The sequence below is a fragment of the Hordeum vulgare genome, chromosome 6H, assembly GCF_904849725.1.
Source record: "Hordeum vulgare subsp. vulgare chromosome 6H, MorexV3_pseudomolecules_assembly, whole genome shotgun sequence".
Taxonomy (NCBI): domain Eukaryota; kingdom Viridiplantae; phylum Streptophyta; class Magnoliopsida; order Poales; family Poaceae; genus Hordeum; species Hordeum vulgare.
This window is the reverse complement of record NC_058523.1, coordinates 254,572,801-254,580,614: the sequence shown is the minus strand read 5'-3', so window position 1 is coordinate 254,580,614 and position 7,814 is coordinate 254,572,801.

The window sequence follows — 7,814 nt, the reverse complement described above, 5'->3', positions numbered from 1 at the left end:
AACGCTTAGGACGATGTTTAGGTTATCGAAACTTGTATCCCCGTGTGTGAACCTTTTGTGATGGTATTGAATAAAATTTGTGGTGTGATACTTGTTTGTTCCATTTCACATGGGTAGTGTAATTACTCTGTAGACCATTGTTCTATGCTAATCCCACCCCTCTACAAACATCAGATGCCTCCGAGACGTGACCCTGCTTCCAACTTCCCGCCGGAACTCACAAAGTTGATTCAGCAACAGAATACACTGATGCAGCTGATCATTCAGAACCAGAACAATAACAACAACCATCATCCATCGCAGGACGACAATCTCACCCGTTTCCTGAGGTTGAACCCTCCGACTTTCTCCAGAAGCATTGAGCCCATTGTGGCAGATGATTGGTTCCACAAGAAGGAGCGGGAACTAATCACCGCTGGATGTACTGAAGCTGAGAAGGTGCGCTTTGCCACACATCAACTTGAAGGCCCTGCAGCTGCATGGTGGGAGAACTACACCACCACATACCCCATTGCTGGAGTCTCTTGGGAGCAGTTCAAGCAAGCCTTCCGCACCGCTCATGTCTCAGCGGGGGCCACGAGTCTGAAGAAGCGTGAGTTTCGCAACTTACGCCAGGGAAATCGCTCTGTGGCTCAGTATGTTGATGAATTCAGCATGCCCGCTCACTATGCACCTGGAGATGTGGCCGATGATGCGGCCAAGCAGGAAAAGTTCTTGGAGGGACTAAATGATGAGCTGAGCATTTAGCTGACTGTAGCCAACTTTAATAACTACCAGGAGCTGGTAGATAAGGCCCTCATCTTGGAGGGGAAACATCAGCAGATGGAGAACCGCAAGCAGAAGTATGGGAATGGGAAGTTCAACTCCGGCACTCAGCAGAAGCCTCGCTACACCCCCTATTCAGGGAATACCGGGACTGGATCCAGTATGTTTGGAGGACACATCCAGCATAATCACCCAGTGCACAACCATGGAGGAAATGGGAACAACCGCAACAACAGCAACTTCAAGAATGGCGATACGGGCACGCAGCATCATTCCGCTCCAGCTCAGAAGGACCTGACTCATATCACCTGCTTCAAGTGCCAGAAGACGGGACACTATGCCACTGAAAGTCCTTAGAACAAGCAGGGAAATGGAAACGGCAACGACAACTCAGCAGCAAAGAAGCCCAACCCTTTTCCTCGAGCTCAGGTGAATCACATTGATGTTGAAGAGGTCTATGATCACCCCGATACTGTGGTTGGTAAGTTTTTGCTAAATTCACGTCCAGTATTGGTACTTTTTGATTCTGGTGCAACGCTTTCATTCATATCAAGGGTAGTTGTGGAAAAGTATAGTTTGCCAACTAAAACGCTCAGCCAGCCTATTAAGGTCAGTTCCCCAGGAGGCATGATGACAACCGGGACAGGATGCCATGCTTTGAATCTCAACATTTGGAACCATAAGTTTCCCACCGACCGCATCGTATTAGAGAATCAGGGATTGGATGTAATCCTAGGCATGGATTTGTTAGCCAAGTACGAAGGGAATATTGATTGGGCCCTTAAGTCTATTATGCTCACCACCCCCGAGCAAAAGCGTATTAAGTACGTATCCCAGCGCCAGACCTGGAGTAATCGGGTAAACTCTCTCACGGGAATAGTCCAAGAGGAAGTACAGATTGTGCAAGAATACCCAGATGTATTTCGGGAGGAATTGTCGGGCATGCCACAGGATAGAGAGATTGAATTCCTGATTGAGTTGTTACCCGGAACAACCCCGATATCCAAGAGACCCTATCGGATGACTACAAATTATTTAGTAGAAATCAAGAAGCAAATTAAGGAGTTGTTGGACAAAGGGTATATTCGCCCAAGTTCTTCACCTTGGGGAGCCCAGTGCTCTTGGTTGAAAAGAAGGATAAGTCCTTGAGAATGGTAGTCGATTATCATGCATTGAACGAGGCGACCATCAAGAACAAGTATCCCCTGCCGATGATCAATGACTTGTTTGACCAGTTAGTTGGAGCCCAAGTGTTCTCCAAGATTGATCTTCGATCCGGGTATCATGAGCTAAAAATTCGTGAACAAGATATACCCAAGACAACCTTCACCACCCGGTATGGTCTGTATGAGTACACGGTCATGTCATTTGGAGTGACTAATGCTCCGACATATTTTACGAATCTGATGAACAAGGTATTTATGGAATACTTGGACAAGTTTGTCGTGGTGTTCATCGATGACATACTGATATTCTCCAAGAATGTGGAGGAACACAAGGAACACTTACGTCTGGTTTTGGAGAAACTTCGAGAGCATCAGCTGTATGCGAAGTTCAGCAAATGTGAATTTTGGTTGAAGGAAGTCGGATTCCTCGGACACGTCATTTCAGGAGAAGGAATAGCAGTGGACCCTGCTAATGTCGCAGGAGTCACCGAATGGGTAGCACCCACTTCAGTTAAGGAGATCCGCAGTTTCCTCGGACTTGCCGGATATTACCGGATGGTTCATTGAGAATTTCTCAAAGATCGCGAAGCCCATGACACAGTTGTTGAAGAAGGAGTCCAAGTATGTTTGGACCGAGGAATGTGAAGCCGTTTTCAAGAGGTGAAGAAACGTCTGGTTACAGCCCTAGTGCTGATATTGCCGAACATTCGAAAGGATTTCCAGGTTTATTGTGACGCTTCTCGTCAAGGACTTGGAGGAGAGCTCATGCAAGAAGGAAAAGTTGTAGCCTATGCATCAAGACAGCTTAGAACCCATGAGTTGAATTATGCCACACATGACTTGGAACTAGCAGCCGTAGTGCACACACTCAAGACCTAGAGACATTTCCTGATCGGAAATAGTTGTGACGTTTACACTGATCACAAGAGCCTCAAATTATCTTCACGCAGGAGGAGTTGAACCTCAGACAGAGGAGATGGCTAGAGTTGATCAAGAACTATGACATGAGATTGCATTATAACCCAGGGAAGGCAAATCTTGTAGCAGACGCCTTGAGCCGTAAGAGTTATGTGAACACACTATAGCGGGAGGATTACCCCAGGAGTTAGCCGATGATCTCAGAGAGCTCAAATTGGAGATAGTTCCAACAGAATTCGTAGCAACACTGGAAATTCAGTCCACCTTGACCGAAAAGATCCGCGAAGCACAGAAATCAGACAAGGAGATAGCTGAGATAAAGCAGAGAATCAATGACGGGAAGGCTAAAGGTTTTCGTGAGGATGAACACGGAACTTTATGGTTTGAGGATCGCATCTATGTGCCCAATGATCCAGAACTCAGGAAGTTGATACTTCAGGAGGCCCACGACTCCCCGTACTCGATACATCCACGCAACACCAAGATGTATCTAGACTTGAAAGAAAGTTTCTGGTGGACAGGAATGAAGAAGGACATTGCCGAGTTTGTAGCAATATGCGATGTTTGTCAGCAAGTAAAGGCCGAGCATCAGAAGCCAGCAGGATTGCTTCAACCTCTGCCGATACCTGAGTGGAAATGGGAGAAGCTTGGTATGGACTTCATCACAGGGTTACCCAGGACCCGTTCTGGTTATGATGCTATCTGGGTTGTAGTCGATCGTTTAACCAAGGTAGCTAAGCTCATTCCCGTGAAGACTACCTACACGAGTGCCAAGCTGGCCAAGATCTATATGACTAGGATCGTATGTCTACATGGAGTACCAAAGAGTGTGTCAGATAGAGGGACTTAGTTCACGTCAAAATTCTGGCACCAACTACCCGAAACCTTGGGAACAAGATTGGAGTTTAGTACGGCTTTTCACTCTCAGACCGACGGACAGACCGAGAGAGTCAATCAGATTCTGGAGGACATTTTGAGAGCTTGCGCACTAGACTATCGGTCTAGCTGGGATGACTATTTACCTTATGCCGAGTTATCATACAACAACAGCTATCAGACGAGTCTGAAGATGCCCCCTTTTGAAGCTCTATACAGAAGGAGGTGCAGAACACCGTTGATGTGGGATGGAGTTGGAGACCGACAACTTTTTGGTCCCGACCTTATCCGAGATTCTCAAGAGAAGGTCAAGCTGATTCGTGACCGACTCAAGATAGCTTAGTCCAGGCAAAAAAGTTATGCTGATAGCAAACACAAGGAAGTAACATATGAAGTGGGAGATCGAGCATACCTTCGGGTGTCTCCACATCGAGGAATCAAGAGATTTGGTGTAAAAGGAAAGTTAGCACCCCGATTCATTGGCCCCTACAAAATTCTTGAACGTAGAGGCGAAGTTGCCTATAAACTGGAATTGCCGGAAGGATTGTCGAGAGTTCATGGTGTCTTCCATGTTTCCCAGTTGAAGAAATGCCACGCTGAGATGGCTGATGTTCGGTTGAGAGATACAGTGCCCCTAGAGGCCATACAGCTTGACAATGATTTGAGATATGAGGAGAAACCCGTCAGGATTCTCGAGACAGCCAATAGAGTTACCCGCAGCAAGATCATCCAATTCTGCAAGGTTTTGTTGAGTCACCACACCGAGGAAGAAGCCACCTGGGAACGAGAAGAGGATCTTTCTCGAGACCACCCGCACCTATTTGCTAGCCAACCCGAATCTCGAGGGCGAGATTCATCTTAAGCTGGGTAGGTTTGTAACATCCCCAAATTTCATAATTTCGAATGTTTTACAATTGTAGCTAAGCATCTATGCATATTGGTTGACATAAAGTTGGCATTTGATTTCTTTCAAATTTTCTTTTTGCATTTCTATTTTTCTTCGTGCAAGAAGTGCCGGGAAAGAAATTCTTGGAAGCAAGAAAGAGAGGAGGAATATGACCCTCCAAAACGAGGGGCACTTTTGATATATTTTGAGCCAATAAAACCAAAACTATGTTGAGAAAATATTTGCAAAAGAAAACAAAGCTTTTAGGGTTTTTCTGAAAAAACAATTTTTAAAAGTTTTTATATTTGTCTTGGAAAATGTTAAACGTGTAGGAAAAAATTTTCTGAAAATTTTGGTATATAATATCCCTATATTTGGAATTTATTTTATTCCCTTTTTATTTTTTTTACTTTCTGTTTTAAAAAATAGAAAAAACAGAATCTTTTTTTATTTGGAAAGCGCTCACGCGCTTTATAGCGCAATCGGGCCGATCCCCCTTAGCCCGGGACCGAAGCCCCTAAGGATCAGCCACCGAGCCCCTCGATGCTCCCTCCCCCTCTCCCTGCCAGTGGGACCCCCTGGCCGATCTGCTCCCCGCCGGCCACCTTCTTCTTCCTTCCTTCTCTCCTCCCGATTCCCTTCCATGTTTCTCCGGCCACCATCAGATCCGATCGGATCCCGGTCACCTTCCTTTCTCCGGCCTCCCCCGAGCCCTATAAGAACCCCCCCTCGAGGCCGCACCCCACCCCCACCGTAGCCGCCCCTCCTCGCCGCCGCAACCGCCCGTGCCCGCTGCCTCGCCGGATCCGAGCCTCCCCGAGCTCTTCCCCGGCGCCTTGTCGCGCCATCCCTCGCCGCGCCAACCACCCGACACCACCACAGGCCATCGCATCGCCACCGCGCTCTATTTCCCGACCCAAAACCCGAGCTCATCCACTCCTCGCTACCCCCGCTGCTCGCCGAACTTCGGCGGAGAGCCGGAGCTTTCCTGACCGCCCCTGCTCTCCCCCGGTCATGAAGGACCTCGCCATCGCCGCCATTCGACAGAGGAGACCCGTCGCCGTCCTCCCCTCGCCTCGGACACGCCAGATCCTCGTCGGGGCCGCGTCCCGACCACCGCCACCTCCCTGCTCGCCGGAGAACCCCCTGCGACAGTGAGCCAGTCCCTGTGAGCTCTCTCGTCCTGCTTAAACCGTCCGATCTAAATCGTACGCTCGTGATTAGACACTAGGCACGCCTTCGATTTTGTTAAGAAAACCATTCGGTTTTCTATTAGTATTAGTTAGCCGAGCAGTTTTATTTTACTTTACGGTCGTTCGCTCTTTAGTCACCGCAACACCCACACTCTAGCCAACCAGGAGCTGCCACATACCCCCCCCCCCCCACCCCCCCGTTCACTACTTAGTTTTTCCTCTTATTCTGTTTTAATTCAAAAACAGAGGCAATGCAAATCTTGTTTCCTCTATAACTTTTGATCCTGGACTCCAATGGAGTTGAATCTTGTTGCAGTAGATTACAATTTCCTAGTAGTTTCTGAAAACATATTATTTACCTTTGTTTGAAAGTTCAAAATTTGAATTAGATCATAATTAGTTTAAAACTTGTTTTGCTTATTCCAGGAGTTTAAAAATAGCTTTTAATTTGATTATTTTTGCTGCTCCTTCCTAGTGATCATATCTTTCAGTAGTTTAAGTTTCATTACTTTAAAATATTTTTAGTTGGGGTTTTATCAAAAACAGATTCTATTTTGCTTATGGTAAGTGATTTTCTTCACTTTGTGCAATGGTGATTATATGTTAGTGATATTATTTTGTTTGTTAGTGATTGTAATATTTCTTGTGTGCATTTTGTTTGTATCGATAGATCACCAGGAGTGTGAAGCGTGCTTCTTAGAAGCTCTTGATAACGACAACTATCAGCAAGGCAAGTCATTTGATCATGAATTACCTATGTTTTATGCATTGTAGTTCTACCGTTCAACACCCTATTGCATGCTGAGTAGGTACTTGGAAATATTGGATACTTGTTGTAGTATCATGTGGTAGGTACCCAACAACCCCGGTACTTGGCCCGAGATGACAAATTCTATATTGCTATGCTTGTGTAGACGGGGTTCTGGTTGAGAGGTTATCACGAGTGATGCGAGAATAGTTTAATAACCAAGACCGGTTAAGACAAGACTTTTCAAGACCTCCTGATGCAATGCAACTCTGGGTGAAGGACGGTTTAGATGGGCTCCCTGGAGAAACCAGTGGACACCCGGGATGCATGGGGAAGTGCCATGACATCTTGCGGAAAGCTTCACCCAGGCTTGAAGATATGGACGAAGGCTTCAAGACCCAAGGATTACCTGCACAGCCACAAGTCATTACGGGCTCTGGCTTGGTTGGACAACAGGGCGACTTTGGACATGCGGTGCTAGCAGATGTAGAAGAACGGTAGGATTCGATGGGCACCGACAGGGGATCAGATGGACCCGTTGAAAGACCATGTTTTGATCATCCGGTCTTCAAACACCCTAAAGTGCGAGGACATACCCGGAGGCGATCAAATCTTGTGGGGAACGTGTGCAAAACACTACAGAGTACCCAAACCTAATCGATTACCCGTGTCCACGGTCATGGACAGCTTGAGCTGAAGGCATTGAAATTTTCCTGAACTCCCAACACAATTTAAAAATGATATGGGAATTAATGACAACTCGGGTACGAGAATTGGTTGGCATAACTATCTCGTTAACAACCAATAATGTAGTAACATTTTGCTTTTAGCCCTCTCTTGATGTAGGAGAAAACTTGCTTTTCGCTAAAAACTTATAGCCCCACCTGCCATATATGCATGTAGAATAGATGATTATTATTTCACCCCCCCTCTCTTTGATGACTTGCCGGCATATTCCATATGCTGACCTACACGGCTGCAACGTATCATTTTGTAGAGTATTTTTCCGACCAGAAGTGAGGCTACGATCTACGCTCCGTGATACGCCCTGGAGTTGGATGGACTTGTCTACCTTTGAAGCTTCCGCTAGTCTTCGTCAGTTATCTCATGAGATGGCCTTCAACCACTCTATTGTAATTCATTATTGTAATAAAGTTGTCGATATGTGATTTCCCTTAATAAAGCTGTGTGATTGAACTCTCGATATATACATTGATGTACTGTGTGTGTACCAGCATGATCTTGGGATGGTACGGAAACAC